The 25,013-nt window shown below is 42.5% G+C and overlaps 1 protein-coding gene across 1 annotated transcript in view; it reads left to right on the top strand.

The window, feature by feature from the left end:
- The window catches only part of LOC112219378 (leucine-rich repeat transmembrane neuronal protein 4), a 115,798-nt gene that overhangs the window by 64,049 nt on the left and 26,736 nt on the right, over positions 1–25,013 (top strand). The window lies entirely within an intron of this gene.

Genomic DNA, 25,013 nt, shown 5'->3' with positions numbered 1-25,013 from the left:
AGGATCTGTAGAATGTATATATGGTGTCATTTCATGGGGCTCTGAATAATACGAAGTGCTGCTGGCATTTTAGTCCACCCATTACATTGCCGGCCGAATCACATCCCATGTGCGCTTACTGCATTACAGAAAACACGCTAACCAAACAACAGGGCATGCTCACCGAATAAAAGGGCAACTACACTCAAAATCAATGTTTCTTAGATTTCGACCTCAAAAGTCATCTTGTAACGGTTTTCTAGTGGTGATGAAGGAGAGTCGGACCAAACTGCAGCGTGTCGATTGAGATTCATGTTTAATCAAACAAAGAAACACGAACACTACACAAAACAATAAACGTAATCGAAACCGAAACAGCCTATCTACTGCAAACTAACCGAGAGTACACATAGGACACTAAGGACAATCACCCACGACAAACTCAAAGAATATGGCTGCCTAAATATGGTTCCCAATCAGAGACAACGATAAGCACCTGCCTCTGATTGAGAACCACTCCAGACAGCCATAGACCTTGCTAGACAACCCACTAAGCTACAATCCCAATACCACCACCAAAACCCCAAGACAAACACACCACAATTACAAAAACCCCATGCCACACCCTGGCCTGACCAAATACATAAAGATAAACACAAAATACTTTGACCAGGGCGTGACACATCTCCTGATGTGGTTTAAGCATTGCTATTAACACAGAAATTCCAATGTATTTATTTTTCTTGTAACAAATGTGTGAATAAATGATTGGGACAGCTGAAAAGTGGAAAAACAAAACCAAGAAAATGGAATTAAAAATCAAAAACAAAACAGAAGTAGGCAAAAATTTTAACTGATTTTAAAAGGCCCTACCATGTTTTAGTTGTGCATGACTGCACTTTAGAGTTTGTGTCATCCTGCAGCACAGTATTTTGGGGAAGGTTGAGGTCAAGTCCAATATTGACTATGCACCCAAGAGGGAAAGCGGTTGGGCCATCCTGGAAATGTTTTAGTAAAATATAATATAATACAGTATATAAAATTTAGCAGAGGCTTTTAGCCAAAGCAACTTTCAGTCATGCATGAATAATTTTCTACGTATGCAATGCGCTACCAAGATACATGACATGGTTGTAAATGCTTTGTGAAGACTCAATTTAATAAGCAGTGCTTATGCCACCCTTTATAAACAACATGTTTATATCATATTTGACTTAGTGGGTTATGTCACATTTGACATCGGTGGTAATGTCACACAGTTATGCCACATTTATGATCCCTTTATAAAGCATGACATACGGTTATATATGATTTGTAACACATTTATGTAGTGTTTATGAAGGCTTTATGAAGCCTTTTTAAGCTGCACAGAATTTAAAGCGGGATTCATTTGTTGTTTAATAATTTATTTTATGGCACAATGTAAGCCGATAAAGAGGATTAATGTTGTATTAAACACTTTGTGCGTGATTTGGACATATACAATGACAGGTTCTACATAAAACATTATATCTGTTTATCTGAATTACTCCTTAAATGGAAAAACTTAGAATTGTTACAAAGTTGCGTTAGCTTTGTAAGTCCGTATCTGCAGATGCAGCAGCATTAGCTCTAGTGGCTTTTCTCCTTGTTAACTAGGGCATCCATTTACCTACAGACAAAATGGAGGGAGAGGAAAGAGAGAGAGAGAAATTTAAATTATTATTTTTAAAGTCAGAAAAAGGACATAAAAGAGCCTTGAGAGGGAGGTGAATTGAAAGCGTGGCGCAGGATAGTTAAGAAGACTGATAGCATGTTCCTTAACTAGGTCAGAGAGAGCAAGCATAGAGATCGGACTTACCTTAAAAGAGCATTCGTTAGCCTCATAGAGAACACTTCGAACTTTACAGAGCACTCTTGATAGTCGGCTCAGGAGCCCCGTAACGATAGGAATCAAAGGAAGTAGGAGGGGGGTGGAGTCACAGGACTAAAAGTTGACAAATTGCCCACGCCAGCAACCTCACCAGGGTTATACGACATGATGGACGACACCAGTCAATGCTGTGGCCACAACGCTAGGCTAGACAGGCTACACAGTGCTTTTCTGGACAGCATTACTGCCTCTTTCGACTTCGAATGTAATCATACACTTGTGACACAGGAATGCCTCTTGTGAACATGTTGAATACATAGACAAAATTATCTGAAGACTCTTTCCATAGCTGTGAGGTTGTATGTTGAGTAATGGTCTCTGTGCATAGGGGAGCATTAGTCCAATGGCCTCTGAGTTGCCTCAGCTTCCAGAGAGAGCCAAAGTTGCGTTGAGAAACAAAATCAATATTTGATACATATGATTATCCGTTCAGATAACTTTGCCTCTACAGAGCGCCTGGAAGCTAGCTTTATGCCCTTTGTTTGATAATAAAAACTAGAGACCATTTTGTCAATATATATGGAGTCCATGCCAAGTTTACTAGCCTTACAATGGTCCTTAATTTAAACTTAATGGGTTTGGCTTGGCCAGATGAATCTCGCTAAGGTTTCTGTTTCAAATCATTTTCTCTTTTCTACTCTAGACATTTTAGTTTTTCCTTCTTCCCTTTACCATCTGTCATCTTTCTGGCTCCCCATTCCTTTCACTTACTTATTTCTAGTCTATATTTTTGTTGTCGTTCGTCCTCACATCTAGTCCAAAAAGGAACTCTCACCAGTTATATTGAGTAAAGCATTGGTGTGCCTTGCTGAACTAAGAGCTTTTAAGATGTCAAAAGGAAATGTAGCGAATGGAAAATAAGGAAACTCCTTGGCCTCTTTGGGTTTTCAACTGGAATAGCGCCGTTTTTTGTAGAATGCTGGATGACTGACTTTGACAGCACTATGCCCTTTCTCTGTTCTCTCAGAGGGTAGTTATTAGCAGACACCTGCATTGTCGACTCAGGTGTGTACGTATTCTAGCATTTTAAGCCTATATGAGCAGAGCCTCTGAGACACACCCATGGCCACACACAGTACATGCATGCACTACATACATGACACATCATTTATTCACATCACTTGTCATCCATTTCCATCTACACATTTAACTGTCTTTGGATGTTTTACTCTTCGGTGACTTGACCAGGTGTGTCTGCCTGTGAAATTGCCGCAGCAGCAGGGTAGCATCTTGGCCTATTATTCTCTGTGTGCCTCATAAATGGATCCCACTCTATTCTTAGGTGTGGAAGGACATTTGTCATTATGAAAATAAGTAAGTTGTCTCATATACAATGTCACTTTGCTCAAGCAATATTTTAAACCGTTAATAAACATTTGGATTTTAATTGTATCATTTTATGTGTCTGTTATAAGAAGATACTGTGGAAAGTGGCTGTGGTATATGTCCATGCTCCGACTCTGTTGTCTGCCGACTCTGTCTGCTGACTCTGTCTGCTGTTGCTATGGACATGGACAGCACAACACGTAGAGCCTGTTCTCAGCCTGGTCTCATAGACTAGACATAACATAGTTAACGTTGATCCGGGACACCCAAATTAGTATGATATGTTACGTTTGATATGGTTATATAAGACAGAAGGTTACAAAAGTAAAAGGAGGGTAATAGGTTGGGGTGGTTGGGTATAACGTGAACATCGAGCTAACCAAAGATTCCGTGTTTGAATCTCATCACAGACAACTTTGGCATTTTAGCTAATTAGCAACTTTGAAACTACTTACTACTTTTTAGCTACTTTGAAACTACTTAGTATGTTAGCTAACCCTTCCCCTTACCATATCCCTAACCTAGCTAATGTTAGCCACAACAAATTGTAATTTGTAATATATCATACATTTTGCTAAATTTGTAACATGTCATAACATTTGTAACATTTGTAACACAAATTGTAATTTGTAACATATCATATGAAATGGGTGATGGACATCACATATTAATACCATACAAAATGTAACATATCATACTAAATGGAGTGTTATGGATTTACATACAGAATAATACTAAATGCTCTGAGACCAGGTTGCCATTCTGAATGCGTCCTCTCCTATGGAGCAGGATGAGAGCGGTTATCAGATGTAGTTGAACGCATTGGAGTATTACCCTCTCATAGATTCAGACAGAATAAGACGTCTGCCAAACTGCTTAGAGAGTCACTTCTCTCTCTGGTACTTCACAGGAGATTGGAAGCTATTTGATGCCTAGATTGGTACGGTTAGGAAGTTACTGTTGTCATGCTCTTATCAGAGCATTGTAGTGAAATGGGTTACAAGTTGTACGATGAAGTCATTCACAGAGGCAACTGAGGTTAAGGGGCTAGGGGAAAAGCACTCTGGCAGGTTTGGTTCTATATACATAGGATGAAGTCATAAGTAAAGGACTCAAACTCTGTTGTTCAGGTTATAAAGTCACAAAGGCTAGAGGTTAATGAAATATTCCTTTATTCAGGAAAAACAAACATTAATAATAGTGTCTAGTGGTGGAGCTAAAGGCCATTTACAAAAAAAGTGTGCATGAGTGTTGCATGATTTGGGCATTGAGTCAATGAGCTACGGGCTTCTCTTCTTCATCAAAGTGTTAATGATTCAACTAAGTACCTCTCGCGTGCATGACTTGCGTGTAAATGATTCAACTAAGTACCTCTCGCGTGCATGACTTGCGTGTAAATGATTCAACTAAGTACCTCTCGTGTACATGACTTGTGTGTAAATGATTCAACTAAGTACCTCTCGCGTGCATGACTTGCGTGTAAATGATTCAACTAAGTACCTCTCGCGTGCATGACTTGTGTGTAAATGATTCAACTAAGTACCTCTCGCGTGCATGACTTGCGTGTAAATGATTCAACTAAGTACCTCTCGCATGCATGACTTGCGTGTAAATGATTCAACTATGTTCTCCTACACGCAGTACTGTACTCACTAATCACAGTGTGATTAAACTCTTCTCTTAAATTCACTTGACATTATCGTTGTTATAAAAAGTGGCTCGTTGTTATACCTGTGTTATTAGTGTTGTTAATGTCATTCTCTTCTGGACCCGTGGCTCTGCTTTTTCAAAAGATGTCCTTCAGTCGACCATATGCTAATGAAGTTCATTTAGCAAATCAACCTGCAGGCTTTGACACTCTCCTCCCTCCATTTCGTGTGCTTTGTTTGTTTGTTTGCCTTGTTTTTGTCAGCGTCTTTGGTGAGATGTTTCCTGGAGCTTTCTCTTTTTCTCTCACCTCCTATTTCCCCAGACATTGCGGCTGTAAATAGCTTTACCTTTCCCAGTTGCAAAGTCCTTCCTGCGTCTTTTCCCCCTCCACAATCCACCCTTTCATCCGGGACTTTAGCTCTCTCTCTTCACACCCCAATGTCAACTCTGCAGATGGGACGGATTGATTCAAGGTGTGATGTTAATAATCCCCCACTGCCATTTCCATGGTGTCGCCAATAACCTAGCTTCATTCTTTTATTCTTCCCAAATCAGCCTGCGTAAGGCATATTGTTTTCTTTGTCCCTAGTCAATTGCTCAGTCTTCATCTTATAGAAAAGACAGTACATAAATCAATGTTAAATGTGTCCTTGGGCAGAATATTACAACTAGCTGCTGTAGAGAATATATGTTTTGTCCCGTGCTACAGGCCATATACAAGCTAAAACAACCCATCTTGCCAGGTCTACAGTACATAACATCTTGTGTCCCTCCCTAGCAAGCCAAGTGTGTTTGTTTATATCCTCCTCCCTGTGACCTCTTCACAAAAATGCCATGTGACATATTAGAAGGAGGAGCTAGATTGGGAAATCAACATTAGGTACAGTAATAAATCCTCTCAGTGATTGCTCTAACCACCACAGTGTTTTCACTGCCGGTGACAGGCAACATGACGCGTTGTGACAGATGTCATAAGTCATCATTGTCGGCAGTTGTGAGATGTTATGCATCTTTAATGATGTTTCCGTCAGGCTTCATGAAACCCAATGTCGCTCGCTCTACCACAATGTCTCTCCAAAACAGATACAACATCCCTTCCATGCTGAGCAAAAGATGCAGGTCTGGAACTAAAGGAACATCCCATCCGGAAGAGCTATTAGAGCAGACCCCGGAGCCACCTGGGAACAGAAAGGCATGGCAGTGCTCCTCAAATAAGATTCAAATGGAGGTCATCTCACAGGGGGAAGTTAAGCAGAGAAGATGTATGTTGTCTGCTCTAAGAGCCTGAGGACCTGGCTTATAATAAATTAAGCTAGTGATGTTAGATCTTACAATAAACCTTGCTACCCCAACTTCTCCTTCTCTCTCTCTCTCATCTTCGTCCAGCTAGTTGTTATTCCACTGTGGTAGGTTGTGTCTGTAGTGCTCCGTCATAGATATTTAGGTCTTATATCTGATACAGGCATAGGGTGACTAAACCTAACATGTTTAATTTTTCATCTTTTAAATCAACTCATTGATATTCAATCTCAGTCTCCTTCAAAACAGCAAAGCCCTCTTAGTATCTCACACATACCCACCAGTGTCTGGTTCACTCTGGCTAAATGCCAATCTCCAACACTCCCACCCTCTGTGTTCAGGGTGATGTCTCACACTGTGCCACGTTACCCACGGTTACCCAGCTCCATGTCCGGCGGTGGGCGTGAAAACCCATGGTGCGCTCGTCCACAGTGTATCCTTTTCCACATGGTTTCTGCCGAGCCGCTGAGACATAATCCCATGCCTTCCTCACCAGGGCACTGCGAGTGCTGACACTCCTGCCAAACAGCCCAGAAGGGGGGAGGAGGGGGAAAAAAGGACGACAAGGGAAAGTAATTCTCTTTGAGAATGAACTAGCTTCTGAACTCGCTGAGCAAATATCAGCTGCCAAAAAAATCACAAAAATGTAATGCAGCCTAATGAATGGGAATAGAGAACGAGGGACTGGCATATACAAACACAGGCCGTCTGAATTATTCCATTAGAAAATGGTCGATGTTCATTTGGACTGTAATTAGGGCCTCTCTTCCAAAGACATGCTGAAGTGATTGATAGTCATGTTGGATATGCTCTTTCATCCTGTCTCGCATTTTTTGCAGGTTTTTCTCTTGTCCTCTCTTTCTACTCCTCCTCCCCCCATCGCCCCTTTCTTTATGATTCAACCAACAGAATGGCTGGAGGTTGAATCTTCTGAACAGGAAACACAATTACCGTAAACTCAAGGTACGGTACACCTCTCCAAAGGAAGTGTGAAGTGGCAGTGGAGGATGTGTCTTGTCATGCTGGCAGCGTGCCCAAACATGTTTGACTTAACACTGTGTTTGTCTGTAAAAGGGATAGTGAGAGTAGGAAAGACCGCGTGAGAGCATTTGTCTGTGCACTGTGTCAACTATGTATCAGTGTATAGTGGGGAATAGGAAGACTGAGGCAGAGAAAGCTGACAGTATAGTAGTCGCCCTGGCAGGCGTGAGGAATCCTACAGCATCGGCAGATCCTGCAGTAATTACTTAATATCAGTCCTCCCATGGCCTGGCAGATGACAGCACAGGTGTGGAGTGTGTCCCCTGTCGAGTCAAGCTGCAAGGCCCACACACACGCCAGTCATCATGAGCTCATTGACAGTCAGGCCATACAAACAGATTCACGTGGACACTCACACACGCATAGATACATATGTGTGTTCACTGTCCTTATGTGAGTCATGTTCAGCTCTTCGGCATATAGGGCATGGTGCGACACGCTGCCTCCCAGGCACTGAGACTTGTCGCAATTGGCTACCATCAGTCAAAGACTTGTAAACACACACACACAGATTCTGTAAACCACACACTCTCAGAGCCATCACTTGAGAGTGGAGTGGATAGTAGTGAGGGCCAGTGATTGGGATATGCCTTGGCATCAGTCTGATCTGATGTCACCCCAGCTGTCCAGAACACAGCAGACGTCCAGCTGATGCTTCTCCTGCTGCCGCATGGCACAGCGCTCAGGCACAGGGTCACAGGCCTCCATCCCCTGCATTTCATTAACCTCCCTCCTGACTCACCACACTGCAATCGTACATGGGTATACAAGGAGCTGTTGTGTGGTCAGCAACCTGAAGAGGGCACCTTTCCCCTTTGTCACATACAGTACAACAAAGTCATGCTGCATAGATCTCAGAACTGATCTCAGAACTGCACCTTCAGTTCAGGAAGTAGAATAGAAACATCACAATGACCATTTTTGACCCATAACAATTTAATAAGATTAGTATGCTTTTTTACAATATGCTTTATTTAATGATTGAGGTTGAAATTAATAAGACTAATCTGTCCAATGGACATTAATAAGCATCGAACTATCAACAACCCGCTGTCATCATCAGAGTCAGACCAATTGCTCCCAGTCTTAAATGAGTCGCGAAAGAGACGTCAGCCTCACAGAGCATCAGTGATAAGAGACACATAGTTAGTACGACCCTGTTCGGTCTCCAATCCCTCAAACACCATATTAGATCAGTGTTGCTGCTTAATTGACTTGGCCCCAACCGGAATAACTCCTCTGTGTTTCTGCGACCAAAGCTGCTTGTCAGTGTCATGAGTGCGCCCGTGAGACCTCGGGATGTAACAATGTTCCCAGACAATTCCTCCCCCGAGTCTTTATTGTTCCAGGGAGCTGACTCCCATTCCCAGCGCAGCAGAGCCATTGGCAGAAGAGAAAACATTTGGATGATTAAAGGGATTTGGTGCACTGTGTCATGTTCCTCTAATCTCTCAGTCAGATAAAGGATTAGAGGTTTGCCATGTCATACTCCCTTAATCTGCTGGGATGGGATGATGTCTACATGAGGAGCCCCTGCCCCAACCCGGTATAGCCGCCCACGCCGCCCTCCCAGCAGCCCTGCTGCCCCCTGACGAGAGGCAGTGGCAGATTGACCCAGTCAACCATGTCCCACTACAGTGGAGGGCCACAAGCTACCAACTGTCACAGAGCATCTCAGTCTAGAGCATTTATCTCAGCCAGCCATGTGCCGATGTTAATATAATAGCAATGTTCATCAAAACTGATAAAAGGTCAAAAATACAGTTCAGATAAAACAACTGCATAATGGAGTAAGATACTCAACCATTTCTGTATTTTAATAAAGCCATCAAATATTGACTATTATTAGCACATAAACAATTGTATAATGAGCAACATTTTGGTGGGACTTCAGGTATTCGATTGAATGTCAAATATTACATTTTTCTTCTTCAAAATGCTACGTGCCAGCGTTTTAAAACCATATATGGCACTCTTCCTGACAGGCTGCCGACTTCCTGACATGCCACCCCCAGGTGGTGAGGGTAAGTAGCAACACATCTGCCACGCGGATCCTCAACACTGGAGCTCCCCAGGGGTGCGTGCTCAGTCCCCTCCTGTACTCCTTGTTCACCCACGACTGCATGGCCAGGCACGACTCCAACACCATCATTAAGTTTGCTGATGACACAACAGTGGTAGGCCTGATCACCGACAACGACGAGACAGCCTAGAGACCTGGCCGGGTGGTGCCAGAATAACAACCTATCCCTCAACGTAACCAAGACTAAGGAGATGATTGTGGAATACAGGAAAAGGAGCACAGAGCATGTCCCCATTCTCATCGACGGGGCTGTAGAGCAGGTTGAGAGCTTCAAATTCCTTGGTGTCCACATCAATAACAAACTAGATTGGTCCAAACACACCAAGACAGTCGTGAAGAGGGCCTATTCCCCCTCAGGAAACTAAAAAGGTTTGGCATGGGTCCTGAGATCCTCAAAAGGTTCTACAGCTGCAACATCGAGAGCATTCCAACCGGTAGCATCACTGCCTGGTAAGGCAATTGCTCGGAAGGCAATGCACTTCAGAGGGAAGTGCGTACGGCCCAGTACTTCACTGGGGCAAAGCTGCCTGCCATCCAGGACCTCTACACCAGGCGGTGTCAGAGAAAAGCGATACAAATTGTCAAAGACCCCAGCCACCCCAGTCATAGACTGTTCTCTCTACTACCGCATGGCAAGCAGGAACGGAGTGCCAAGTCTAGCACAAAAAGGCTTCTCAACAGTTTTTACCCCCAAGCCATAAGACTCCTTAACAGGTAACCAAATTATTATCCGGACTATCTGCATTGTGATCTGCATTGTGTGCCCCCCCAACCCCTCTTTTACGCTGCTGCTACTCTCTGTTTATCTTATATGCATAGTCACTTTAACTATATATTTATGTACCTACTACCTAAATTGGCCCGACCAACCAGTGCTCCCGCACATTGGCTAACCGGGCTATCTGCATTGTGTCCCACCACCCGCCAACCCCTCTTTATACGCTTCTGCTACTCTCTGTTCATCATATATGCATAGTCACTTTAATGATACCTACATGTACATACTACCTCAATAAGCCTAACTAACAGGTGTCTGTATATAGCCCCGCACCATTGGTTAGAGCCTGTAAGTAAGCATTTCACTGTAACGTCTACACCTGTTGTATTCGGCGCACGTGACAAATAAACTTTGATTTAATTTGGTGTGATTTGACTTGATTTTTATGTGTTTTGTTATTATATAAACAGTTTTGGGGACCAACCTTTTATTTAGTTTAGTCTTTTTTGTACAGGTTACAGGTACAAAAAACAATTGTTCAAAGAGAATCCCAACCCATCCTCCCCAGTACCCATCCACCCCCGCTCTGAAACCATGCCTCCTATCTCTGCCTAGTAATGTGTATGTATCTTTCAAATCTTGGAATGTTTTCAAACTGTTAGTGTCCATGATATCGGTAGGGGTACGGATTCCACATTTGGACCATTGGGGGATGCAAAAGGCCGCCCTCCAGATTTGCAAGTCATTATTGTGAAATATTGGAGTATGGGCATGCCATTTTGATTCCCAATTACATTGTTTGAAAATATTGCTTCAAAACAATTGTGTGAGCAATAATAGGACCAAAGCGTAGTTTACATTGTTTAAGGGATATATCAGTGAAGACCACCTCTTCCAGGGAAATAGGATACATCATATGTATCTCTATACTTAGCAAGGGGGCAGAAGAAAAATGTCTACACCAATTTTAGGATGGGGCGAAGTGCTAGTGCCTGGAAATACAATTTTAAGTTGGTGCGGATAGTCCTCCTGTCACGTTCTGACCTTTATTTCCTTTGTTTTGTCATTATTTAGTATGGTCAGGGTGTGAGTTGGGGTGGACAGTCTATGTTTGTTTTTCTATGATTTGGGTATTTCTATGTTTCGGCCTAGTATGGTTCTCAATCAGAGGCAGGTGTCATTAGTTGTCTCTGATTGAGAATCATACTTAGGTAGCCTGGGTTTCACTGTGTGTTTGTGGGTGATTGTTCCTGTCTCTGTGTTTGCACCAGATAGGGATGTTTTGGGTTTTCACGTTTCTTGTTTTGTTAGTTTGTTCATGTGTAGAGTCTTTATTAAAGAACCATGAATAGAAACCACGCTGCATTTTGGTCCGCCTCTCCTTCAACTCAAGGAAACCGTTACACCTCCTATGTCTTTCCCTCTTTGTAAATGTTTTCATTTTATCCGGGATCGTTTACCTTGCCATGTACATTTTGAAACCACGCTATGATTTTTATCCTAGTAGCCAGAAGGGGGAGCCATGGGAAACATTGATCTGCAGATTTATTGACAATAGTTATTCTGACGGTTAAAGCAACTGGGATATTATTCAATTTACTGAGGTCAGAATGACTTGATCTGAGAATTATGTTAAAGTTTCTGGCAATGGTTTTAACTAAGGAAGGAAATATACTGTATCTACTCCCAAATACAGGTATTTAAAATGGGAAACGGTTGGCTGGAATGGAAAGCTACCTATTTACCTATTTGCTGAACAAACACCCGACACAGCACACCCATCTTCCATTACACACATCTGCAGCATACAGAGTGACATTTATCACAACCAATCAGGAGGTATGTAGATACCGAGGGCCAACGGCACAGAGGCTAGCAAGTAAAAAGTAGTCCATCAGGGTCTTGAGAGGCAGTAGGGCTGATTTGTTTATATACATTTTACAACTTGGGATTAAGCTGAAAATATCGATGTTTTTCTATCATATAACAACTCATTTGCATATGCTGTACACATGGGCATAATGAAGGAAAATAGCATGAAATTACTCTCTATCCAAACAGCTCTTTCTAAGGTACCACCCCAAAGATAATGTTTTATTACATACAGTGCCTTCAGAAGGTTTTCACACACCTTGACTTTTTCTACATGTTGTGTTATAGCCTGATTTTAAAATGGATTGAATTGAGATTGTGTCATTGGCCTACACACAATACCCCATTATGTCAAAGTGGACTGAGGGGCGGGAGCTCTGGCAGCGCCGAACAGGCGGGAGACTCCGGGAGCGGTGGAGAGGAGGAAGGCTCTAGCAGCGCTGGACAGGCGGGAGACTCCGGCAGCGGTGGAGAGGAGGAAGGCTCCGGCAGCGCTGGAGAGGAGGAAGGCTCCGGCAGCGCTGGACAGGCGGGAGACTCCGGCAGCGCTGAACGGGCGGGAGACTCCGGCAGCGCTGGAGAGTAGGAAGGCTCTAGCAGCGCTGGACAGGCGGGAGACTCTGGCAGCGCTGGAGAGGAGGAAGGCTCTAGCAGCGCTGGACAGGCGGGAGACTCCAGCAGTGCTGGAGAGGAGGAAGGCTCCGGCAGCACTGGACAGGCGGGAGCACCTGTAGGGATGAGACGGAGAGACAGCCTGGTGCGGGGGCTGCCACCGGAGGGCTGGTGCGTGGAGGAGGTACCGGATAGACCAGACCGTTTGAATCAAGGCACTAAAGTAATACTGCAAATAATGTGGGAAAGCAATACACTTTTTGTCCTGAATACAAAGTGTTATGTTTTGGGGCAAATCCAATACAACACATAACTGAGTACCACCTGTCATATTTTGAAGCATAGTGGTGGCTGCATCATGTTATGGCTATGCTTGTTGTTGTTAAGGACTGGAGAGTTTTTCAGGATAAAAAAATGTACAGAATGGAGCTAAGCACAAGCTAAATACTAGATGATAACCTGGTTCAGTCTGCTTTCCACCAGACACTGGAATAATTCACCTTTCATCAGGACAATAACCTAAAACCCAAGGCCAAATCTACACTGGAGTTGCTTACCAAGAAGACAGTGAATGATCCCGAGTGGCCGAGTTACAGTTTTTACTTAAATCTGCTTGTAAATCTATGGCAAGACATGAAAATGGTTGTCTAGCAATGATCAACAATCAATTTTTAATTTTTTTTTTTTTAATTTGACCTTTATTTAACCAGGCAAGTCAGTTAAGAACACATTCTTATTTTCAATGACGGCCTGGGAACAGTGGGTTAACTGCCTGTTCACGGGCAGAACGACAGATTTGTACCTTGTCAGCTCAGGGGTTTAGAACTCACAACCTTCTGGTTACTAGTCCAATGCTCTAACCACTAGGCTACCCTGCCACCCCAATTTGACAAAGCTTGAAGAATTTGGAAAAGAATACTGGGAATAAAGAATAATTGTACAATCCAGGTGTGCAAAGCTCTTAGAGACTTACCCAGAAAGACTGTAATCGCTGCCAAAGGTGATTCTAACATGTATTGACTCAGAGGTGTGAATTCTTATGTAAATGAGCTATTTCTGTATTTCATGTTCAATATGTTTAAAAACATTTCTAAAACCATGTTTTCACTTTGTCATTATGGGGTATTGTGCTGGATTTTTGAAAATTCATTTTGATTTCAGGCTGTAACAACAACATTTGAATAAGTTAAGGGGTATGAATAGGTCCTGAAGACACTCTATTTATCTGGCAGTAGGGGAAAGCAACAAAAAAAAGTTGCACAATTTAATTAGATATGTGGATTCTTCGTGTCGGCTTTCTTTTCTGGGTGGCAACTTTGTTTACATTATCATCTAATCAAACATCAAAAAACGGTATAGCCCACGATGTTGAACACTTACTCTCAGTACTAAGTATACCGTTTTCTCTTCTCTGTTGTCATGTAGTTGTCATGTCAGTGCGTTTAATCCCCATCGATATATCAACTTTTATCAACACCTAGGTCAAATCCTTTTAGTCCCATGTCTACGATTTCTGACGATACCCTCATCCTCGTGAGACATTGTTTCACACTTTTCCCCAATCGTAAAAATCCACGAGGTAACAGGTAACAGTATGAATATTGTAAGTTTCTATTTTGAAAGAAATCCGTGAAGTGACAATTAGTTGAGAAATGGATGATTCACTTCAACACAGCCAAATGAAAGCTAAAGAGAGATGTATTCGCAGGTGGGCATGGTTTGAGCCTTGCTATACACAATAAGGCCTCTGAGGTTTGAATTGATGTATTTGCACTTGATGTCAATCTCCCGGAAATGCCTACTCTTTCATATGTAAATGAGCACCGGTGTTAAAGACAGTGCATTTTTTTAAGGCCCCAGAAATATGCACCTGTATTTTTCACTTATACTCTTCATTTGTAGAGGATCATGCTATCTATTTCCCCAGATAATGAGTTTATTTTACAGTGTGGGAGGTGTGTGGGGGTGCAATGAGGTACCAAATTGTTGCCGGGCTCATTATAAGCAGCGGAATGAGGATATGCGGATAGAAAGAGAAGAGTTGCGTATATGTGGGGGGAATTAAGAGTTCTGTATTCCAGGGACACATACTTTAGAGCCTAACAGATTTGTCATCCTTAATATCTGACAAAATTCACATTCACACCTGCCATCCACACCACCATGCTTGTCTCACATTAGCTTGTGAGATGTGGAATATATTGAAGTTTGGCTATTGCAATAATACTATTAGGAAAGGTGAAAAGAGAAACAGTGTGCTCCTTGCAGCTTTATCCATGGCCCGGATAGCAGGAATAGCAAGGGGTCGCTTTGACTCGGCACTTGAGAGAAAGTGACACCTGTCTTTAGCTGGCTGTCTTCATGCAAATAACAAAGAGCAAAAAGGTACAAAGGGGCCAGAGAGGCACTGTCGATGGGCACCCAACAATAGTCCTGTCACCTCCCTGAAAAGAGCAGACAGCCTAGGGGCCTGGTGACATCTCAAGAGGAAATGTCAGGGGGAAAATAATTTGTCCCTCTATTTTGTGAGGAAGGTGAACAATACACTTGCTCTCGATAGCAAAGGGGAATGGAAAATCACTGGCAGGTCTACGTGGAGATTTTCTTTCATACCTCCTTGACATGACATTTTTATTCACTGGCCTTGGAGGATGCACTGAATCAGGGGGGAAAGACAGGAAACAAACCAGCCCGTGAGAATATCCTTTGGAAAAGTTTAAAATGTACTATTTTACAACCAAGCTCAGAGGTCTGCTCATCAGCTCGCTGCGTTTTGAGGCAGGATTCTATTAAAGGGCAGCTGTAAATACTCCTGTGAGCGGCTGCAACAGAAAGCTGCATTCCCTGTTTGCTAAACAAACACTCGACCCGGCACACCCCTCTTCCATTACACACATCTGCAGCATACAGAGTGACATTTACCATAACCAATCAGGAGGTATGGAGACACTGAGGGCCAACGGCACAGAGGCTAGCTAATTAGTAGTGATGGTCAAGGTTGCTGCTCTACTGTTAGTCACTGAAATCAATGCACCAGTTTCTGTACAAGCCATCAAGTCACCCAGTACGTCATGTTCTTATGCTGTAATACCAGCTCCGTACCAGGAAGCTGTTGTTGACGAGTACTAAAATGACCGAAGGATATAAAAAACACATATTTTTGATAACATAATGATTCAGGCAATCAAGCGCCTGTTCATATCAGATGCTCACATTAAGCACCTCTCCTTTTATATACCCCTAAAAGGCATGGTGATGTAGGCAGGTAATGTAGCCAGACACAGAGCATATGGGATCCAGCGCATGTGTCACCTATTGATGTTTCTCTTAATGCCAAATTAAGCCATTAACGCCCTTCACAGGACCTGAAATCCAACACAAGCAATTACTGCTGAGCAGGAGAGGAAGACCTCAGAGAGCCTCCACATCTAGACTGCCTCACACACTTATCCATGTCTGCTGTCTCTCTCCCTGTGTGTGTGTGTGTGTGTGTGTATGTGTGCGTGAGTGCGTGCGTGCTTGCGTGAGTGCGTGCTTGTGTGCGTGCATTTGTGTGTGTAATTCGGAGGTGCAGTGCTGTTAGACAGCATTTAAAGCCTTGTCATTTCTTTGCTTGTATTTATACCTGAGGGGTTCACAATGGAAGGAGGGATTAACTACTTGTTTCATTGCTAGCTGACCCCCATTCTGATTACTTGTAGGCAGTGGATGGAAGCTGTGATACTTAGCGTGCAAACAGTCTTTGTATAAGTTAAATGAAATGTTAAATCAGTATACATACTGTACAGTGCCTTGCGAAAGTATTCGGCCCCCTTGAACTTTGCGACCTTTTGCCACATTTCAGGCTTCAAACATAAAGATATAAAACTGCATTTTTTTGTGAAGAATCAACAACAAGTGGGACACAATCATGAAGTGGAACGACATTTATTGGATATTTCAAACTTTTTTAACAAATCAAAAACTGAAAAATTGGGCGTGCAAAATTATTCAGCCCCTTTACGTTCAGTGCAGCAAACTCTCTCCAGAAGTTCAGTGAGGATCTCTGAATGATCCAATGTTGACCTAAATGACTAATGATGATAAATACAATCCACCTGTGTGTAATCAAGTCTCCGTATAAATGCACCTGCACTGTGATAGTCTCAGAGGTCCGTTAAAAGCGCAGAGAGCATCATGAAGAACAAGGAACACACCAGGCAGGTCCGAGATACTGTTGTGAAGAAGTTTAAAGCCGGATTTGGATACAAAAAGATTTCCCAAGCTTTAAACATCCCAAGGAGCACTGTGCAAGCGATAATATTGAAATGGAAGGAGTATCAGACCACTGCAAATCTACCAAGACCTGGCCGTCCCTCTAAACTTTCAGCTCATACAAGGAGAAGACTGATCAGAGATGCAGCCAAGAGGCCCATGATCACTCTGGATGAACTGCAGAGATCTACAGCTGAGGTGGGAGACTCTGTCCATAGGACAACAATCAGTCGTATATTGCACAAATCTGGCCTTTATGGAAGAGTGGCAAGAAGAAAGCCATTTCTTAAAGATATCCATAAAAAGTGTTGTTTAAAGTTTGCCACAAGCCACCTGGGAGACACACCAAACATGTGGAAGAAGGTGCTCTGGTCAGATGAAACCAAAATTGAACTTTTTGGCAACAATGCAAAACGTTATGTTTGGCGTAAAAGCAACACAGCTCATCACCCTGGACACACCATCCCCACTGTCAAACATGGTGGTGGCAGCATCATGGTTTGGGCCTGCTTTTCTTCAGCAGGGACAGGGAAGATGGTTCAAATTGATGGGAAGATGGATGGAGCCAAATACAGGACCATTCTGGAAGAAAACCTGATGGAGTCTGCAAAACACCTGAGACTGGGACGGAGATTTGTCTTCCAACAAGACAATGATCCAAAACATAAAGCAAAATCTATAATGGAATGGTTCAAAAATAAACATATCCAGGTGTTAGAATGGCCAAGTCAAAGTCCAGACCTGAATCCAATCGAGAATCTGTGGAAAGAACTGAAAACTGCTGTTCACAAATGCTTTCCATCCAACCTCACTGAGCTCGAGCTGTTTTGCAAGGAGAAATGGGAAAAATATTGTCTCTCGATGTGCAAGACATACCCCAAGCGACTTACAGCTGTAATCGCAGCAAAAGGTGGCGCTACAAAGTATTAACTTAAGGGGGCTGAATAATTTTGCACGCCCAATTTTTCCGTTTTTGATTTGTTAAAAAAGTTTGAAATATCCAATAAATGTCGTTCCACTTCATGATTGTGTCCCACTTGTTGTTGACTCTTCACAAAAAAATTCAGTTTTATATCTTTGTTTGAAGCCTGAAATGTGGCAAAAGGTCGCAAAGTTCAAGGGGGCCGAATACTTTCGCAAGGCACTGTATATACTGTATAACATTTTGTTTCATTTTAAAAGTATGCATGGGACTTAAGACGCAGCTTTATGACAGAGGTTCAAAGTTCAGAGGTCCATGTGTTGTAGATAGGTCTGTTATGGTGACCCTATTACCGCCACACCGGCGGTCACGAGTCATGATGGCAGTTAAATTCCACTTGACCGTTTTGTCAGGGTAATTAGGCTTCTCCAAGCTTTGATGCTGCTGATGGTCATTAGTAGCCTACCAAACTTGCTAACTGCTTGGTACTCAGCACTCTATTGTCCCTTTAATCACTCTGACATCAATGCAAATGTTATCAGAAATCTAATCAAACACTTCATAAGAGCCCATGAGCTTAGGCTATGCAATTGCAAGAGAAAATAGTTTTGATGGCCTCTATTAAAAAGAGGAGCTTTCTATAGGCTAGGCCTACTATTTATGAACTTTCCTAATATTAAGCACATTGCTACACTTTACAACAGGAGTATAGCCTACCTGGCTGGCATGAAAATGAACCATGGGAAAAGCGTCCTCCAGTTGCTTTTTAAGTGCATAGATGACACATCTTTTCCCCTTGCTCCTGTTCAGAGGCAGGTGTATGATAATGGTCCATTCTACATCAAAACTAATTTCACACATATTATTTAATATGTGTAAAGACAACATTCAATTAAGAGTAGCTGATGGGTGACAATATTAGCCTATCACTTGTGAATGATGTATTATCACTTGTGAATGATGCTCAGCTTGTGCAGTAAGGCAAGGAACAGCACATGCCTTTCTGTTGTGACTTTTTCAAATCATAGTCGCACACCTCATGTAGCCTAGCAATAAGGCCTATATGTTATGATAAGGTCTGTATCACAACTAAAGTGGCCAAATACTTCCTTAAAATTAAGCATATTCATCCGCTTTACAAGGGGTGTAGAGGCATACATAAGCAGCGAGTGAGTTTCAAGTTTGGGAAAGATCATTTTCACCATAAAAACGCACATTTTTAATAAAGCATTACATGCATAATCGCATTTGCCTTCACTTTCGAGGACATTGTTTTTCCACTAATTGATTGCATTTTGGAACATTCGGCTTATACTGCCGTGTCCGCATTGCTGCGCTTATAATGTTAAGAAATAACCTAATAGTTGATGAACATTTTAAGCTAAACGTTCTGATCTGTTGCATCAGCCTCATTGCTTTTAAAAGGTTATTTGATGTGAGTGGTTGTATTAATTTGGATCTATCACATCCAACAACAGTCCCAGAGTAGGTTTGGAATATGTATTTATTGCACGGAAGGACAAGCTGACCAATAGCATAGGTCAACTTTTGTTCTATGGGGGATAGTAGATTGGCATAGGCTAGTGCTTATGCTGTTCGCTAGGCCTACTAATCTTGTTGGCAGATGAAATGTAGGCTAAATGTGGACATTTCTAACCTCTTCAATATGTGCCTTGGAATTCCATAAGAGGTACGCACACAGTGCGCAAGAGGTATCCTACTTCTTATCTGAAATGACTGTGAGATGGACCTGATCACGTGATGGGAAGTGGCCGAGAGAGACACGTGAGTGAGAAGTGCTTCGGAACAGGGCAGCTTGGAGAAGGGAATTATAATTATTATATTCAGCCCAAGGGCACAACGGCCACTTTGGCTGCAAAAGGCATGGAATTTTTTAGGGGGCATTACGGCCACACAAGGTGGATTTGAGGCCTGGTGTGAATATTATCAAGTGCTTGTCAAATTATGAATGAGAGACAGGAAGTGTGTGCAGCTTGTGACTTTTTTCAAATCCCTTCATGAGTCCCTTCATGCAGCCTTAGAATGTATTAAAAATGGAATATATAGCCCAACGTTTGTATCATAACTGAAGTTGAATAAATAACTTTAAATGAAACATATAGGAGGACCAGTTTCTTTGTTAACCGCTCAACACAAAATATCCGCATGAACGCACTTCTTTTGAAAGTTATTTATATTTTATTAAGCTATGTTCAATTGTGTTCTTCATACTATAATTTTTTTTTTTAAAGAATTCCACGGAATTCTTAGCCAATCTTGTCTGCTAAATGAACAAGTGTAGCCCACAGCCATATGATGTAGCCAGATCAGGGCCTAACATAAGGACAACTCATATTGTGCTATTCTGTTATTCTGAAATAGACTACATTTTCTTCATATTGTGTTTCTTTAGACCTGTCTAAAATAAATAATGGATTTATTGTGACAGTGTAGGCTATATTAAATTGATTTATTCAACTTTTTAAAATGTAGATGTTCCAAAGGACTGCATCAGTGGCTTGTAGGCTATACGGCTGGTTGCCGGACAGAGTTCAAGTCTATTTCTGTCTGTGTTGTTGCACTGCGTTTTGGGCTCTGTCCTCAGCATGATTACAGCCATGGCTGGCTTGTGTTGGAGAGCAGCTATGGCGGCAGCTGCCAGGGCTTATAGCAGGCAGCCTATTCTCTTCAGTCTAATGAAAGCCACATCACCTACCTGCACCAACTCAGCACACCGAGCTTCATCCCTATGCCAATAAAACATAAGGTGGCATCACTATGTACAAATGTTATGCTGTCCCTGCAACTAAGACAACATTATTATGTGCATATCATTCACTAAGAAGTGATACTGATGTATTCTCTTCATCTCTCACCCTGTAATATTGTAAACTTTTTTTATACCAGGGGTTAGAACCGGTTCAGGGAACAGAACAGAAAACCGAGGAACAGAATCAGAACCAAGAACGAAAGTACAGTTCCAGAATGGTCCGATTATTAATGTTCTTTTACGTTCCGGGCATTTTTTTCCAGTCACATAAAAGGACTCAACAAAGCTGCTATGCAAAGCCCTCACTCTGTCACTCAGAAACTTATTCCAGTGCCTGCCTGCCTGCCTGCCTGCCAGCTGCAAATCTTTGCCAGTGTGTGCGTAGGCTACCTGCCCCTTCCTCTCTGAAGCATAGTATAGTAGTTTACTGACGTTACAAGCATGATTCAGAAATTATGGAGAGAGATTTCTACTTAGAAAAGAATGGATTAACCTTTACAATGCCAGTTAAGGATACTATAGTTATCACGTATTACATTGGATTTATTAAGTAGGAAAAGGTAAGATTTGTTTTAATTTTAATTCTGATGCCGCTCTGCTCACACAAGCTTGTTGGCTAGCTCGGTCCAGAAAGATTCCCTTTCAAGACGTTTCCTCTTAATGTCTCCTCCCCTACATGACATCTTGACCATTTCAATTCCAATTTATCTCAGAGAACTAATAGGATGTCCAGCTTGTACAAAATGAACAGCAACCAGATTATTTTGTCTCACCTGTCCGTATATTGCTGCAGTGCTCACTGATCCGTATCTTAAGGCTTCTAAAAGTTTTCCCTATGTGAGACAGACCACAAGGAAATTTCAACATGTAAATAGCATTGGTGGACATGCAGGTAATCAGTTCCTTGATCTTAAATCTTTGTCCTGTGCTGGGGTGGGTAAATTAATTGCATTTGTATGTGAAGATGCATTGAGCACTTTGGCCATATTTGTAATTACCCTCCAGAACCTTGTCCAAGAAAGTTTCCCTTTTCTCTGGTGGGTAATCAGATTTAACTACAATGTCTCTCACGTTTGGGGGTCTTTTAAAGACCATACATGGGGGATATTTAAAAATGGGTTTCAATTGTGGGTCAGTATCAACAATGTACCAGTGCTTCCTGATAATGTCCTTAAATGCCTTCCCCAATGGTGAGTATTGGGTGAAGCATGAGGGGACATGTTCTGCTTTTTCTTTAACTTATGGTTGAAGGCTTTCTTTACACTGTGTGTAACGTCTGCTTCCAACTCACACTCTCAACCACGTAGATCCCCTGAACGCAGCTCACTCTCCAGATCACAATCACCTGAATTCTGATCACACACCTGTATTTCATTATCACGCACTATTTAGTTCAGTTCTTTGCACCCCATCACTGTGAGGTATTGTTTGTTTTGGGACACTTCTATTCGGAGCTCTGTTTTGCCCATAATTTACTCCTCCCGTGTATGATTGTTTTTGCTGCCTCACTAACGACGCCTTTTGTCTATTCCCTGCCTGTACTTTAGCCTATCGGATTTCCTGTTATCAACCTATTTCCTGATCTCCCGGACAACGTTACTAGCCTTTTCCCTGCCTGTACTGTTGCCTTTTTGGACCCCCTGTGTATGACCTTCTGCCTGCCCCTAGACCCAGCTACCTGCCTCCTCCTGTCGTCCTTTACAATAAACACCTGCTGCGCCCTGCGCTTGAAACTCTGTCTCCCATCATGTTCATTACGCTGTGTTAGTCCTTCAAAACGATCATTGGCATGTTTTACCAAATTCTCTTTGTACCCCCTTTCCTTAAACCTTTATGTGAGGTCCATGGTCTGTTCCTGATAAGAAGCATCAGAGCTGCATATTCTTCTGATACGACTGCATTGACTTATAGGGAGACTTTTAATAAGTGGACGTGGATGAAAGCTGTCACCTCTAAGGAGGGTATTCCTGTCTATAGGTTTCCTATAGAGATCTGTAGAGAGGGAGGTTTTGTCCTTAATAACCATCACATCAAGAAAACTGATTTGTGATAGGTCATAGTTAATGGTGAAATGGTGTTCATTCATAGAGTTTTGGTAAACATGGAATTCCAAAAGTTCTTCTTGGGTCCCTGTATAGATCACGAAAATGTCATCCAAATATCTCAGAATTTGGGGGATATTGGAGAGAAAAGGTTAAGGTCTGGATTCAGCACCACCTGTTTTCAAACATTCCTAGATATAGGTTAGCATAATTAGGAGCCACAGTGCTCCCCATCGCTTGCACATTTAGTCTGGAGGGAAAAGTATTCTCTGAAGAGAAAATAGTTTAGGTTAGTACCAGTTCAGTCAAGTCCACAATACAATTGGTGCTGGGTAGAGCATTAGGGGGACGTTCATTGAAGTAGAACTTGAAGGCCTGTAGGCCGCCCTGATGGGGGATGTTAGTATATAGACTGGTAACATCAAAAGCACACAGAATATAATTTTCAGGTATATGGTCCACAGATTTCAAAGGTAAGAAAATCAATACAGTCTCTAGTATATGTGGGGAGGGAGATCGCCCAGGGTTTCACAAAATAGTCTACAAAGGTAGAGATATTCTGTCAGAGATACATTACTACTCACAATGAGCCTGCCTGGTATAGGTGGTGTCATGCTCTTGTGAATATTATGTAGAGCATATATGGCAGGTGTGGTTGGGCAGTCAACGTTCATATACTCATATTCTGTCTTTGTAATTTCCCTTTCATTCAACTTTTTTTTTTTTTTTTTTTTTTTACAATTTATCATGGATCTGAGACTTGAATTGATTAGTAGGGTCCTTTGGGAGTCTTTTGTCAAATTCATCACCACTAATTTGTCTCAGAATCTCATTTTCATAGTCTGCTGCATTTAGTATCACTATTGCACCTCCTTTGTCGGCAGGTTTTATAATGATACCGGAGTCATTTTTCAGTTACATAAGAGATTCTTTCTCTGCTTTGGACATATTGTGGAATAACTTGTATTCTTTTTTTCTTAGCCAGGAGATTATGCACATCTTTCTCAAGCCCATTACCAAACAACCCAGTCAATCTCAAACTGCAAAAAAACTTTTGAAAGTCTATAACTGCATCAAAGTCATTGGCCTGTGATGTTGGGACAAATGATAGTCCCTTACCTAGATGAACATGTATCAGATTGTTGGACAAGTTCATTACCATATCCGTGTATGTAGCGGGAACTTTGGGTGTTGCCGTCTTCCTACATAGTCCTCTCCTGCATTTCTTGTGGGGAAGCAGGGTGGGTGGTGCTTGTGATGATGGCCTAGTCGATGACGTCGTCCGTCGGGATTCCCCAAAAAAATAGACGCTAGATTGGTCACTGGAGTCAGATGTGAGGGATTTGGTTAAGCGCCACATTAGTGGCCCTCTAGGATTACGGCTGGGCTGGCGTTTACCCTTCCAGCGTTCTCGTGTGGGGAGTGCCAATTTTGCTGTCTCCGGCCATCCCTCCAGAAATATACCTTCTGCTCCTTGTAGTCCGAAAGTATCACACTCAAACTTTTTCAGCTTGTTTGTCTTTGTCTCCTCCTCAAGTTTATCACAAATATTTTCCACACTGGTCATGCATTCAGCTCAAAGAATTCAATATTGGTTTCATCAGACCAGAGAATCTTGTTTCTCATGGTCTGAGTCCTTTAGCTGCCTTTTGGTAAACTCCAAGTGGGCTGTCATGTGCCTTTTACTGAAGAGTGGCTTCCATCTGGCCACTCTACCATAAAGGCCTGAATGCTTGAGTGCTGTAGAGATGGTTGTACTTCTGGAAGGTTCTCCCATCTCCACAGAGGAACTCTGGAGCTCTGTCAGAGTGACCACCCTTGTGGGGCCCCCATGTTGGGGATCAGTGTGGCGGAGGTGTTAATGCCTACCTTCACCACCTGGTATCGGCCTGTCAGGACCCAGTTGCACATGATGGGGTTCAGACCCAGGGCCCCGAGCTTAGTATTGCGTGTGTGCGCGTCCTTGTGTGCGTCCTTGCATGCGTGCATGCATGTAGGCTATGTAGCAACGGTGGGCCCAGGCTCTCCTGATCTTACCATGGGCTGGCTGCCTGGGTGTGAGGATGCAGTGATGCTGTCGCCCATTGTTCTGAGATAATGTCATAACGGGGGGGACAGCTGGCAGCTTCGTTTCCTGTCGGCGCACATTTTCTGCCACATCAATAATGAGCACCTCAGCCCAGCCATGATGGCCACGGCTCACTGCTCACGTGGCTCCATACTCTCAATCTCTCTTTCTTTGTCTGTTCTTTCTCTATCTTTCTCTTTATGTTATTTCCTCTATCGCTCTTCATCTCTCGCTCTATTTCTTTCTGCCAATCCCTTTCTCTCGCTGTCTGAATGTTTTTTGGGGGGTGAATATCCTCTTTCCTTACTTTTGTCTGCATTCCTCTGTCTTATTTAAAAAAATATCCTTTGTATATGCTAAATGAAGCATAAAATGATCAGAACGTTCATTGAGAAGACACTGTTCCTTATTTTCCTTTTAGTTTGACGTGACAAAGACACTTGAGGGACTGTGTCATATCAGTAA

This window comes from Oncorhynchus tshawytscha, linkage group LG20 (genome assembly GCF_018296145.1).
Source record: "Oncorhynchus tshawytscha isolate Ot180627B linkage group LG20, Otsh_v2.0, whole genome shotgun sequence".
Classification (NCBI taxonomy): domain Eukaryota; kingdom Metazoa; phylum Chordata; class Actinopteri; order Salmoniformes; family Salmonidae; genus Oncorhynchus; species Oncorhynchus tshawytscha.
The sequence above is the reverse complement of the archived record's forward strand: the minus strand, read 5'-3'. Positions and strand labels throughout refer to the sequence as shown.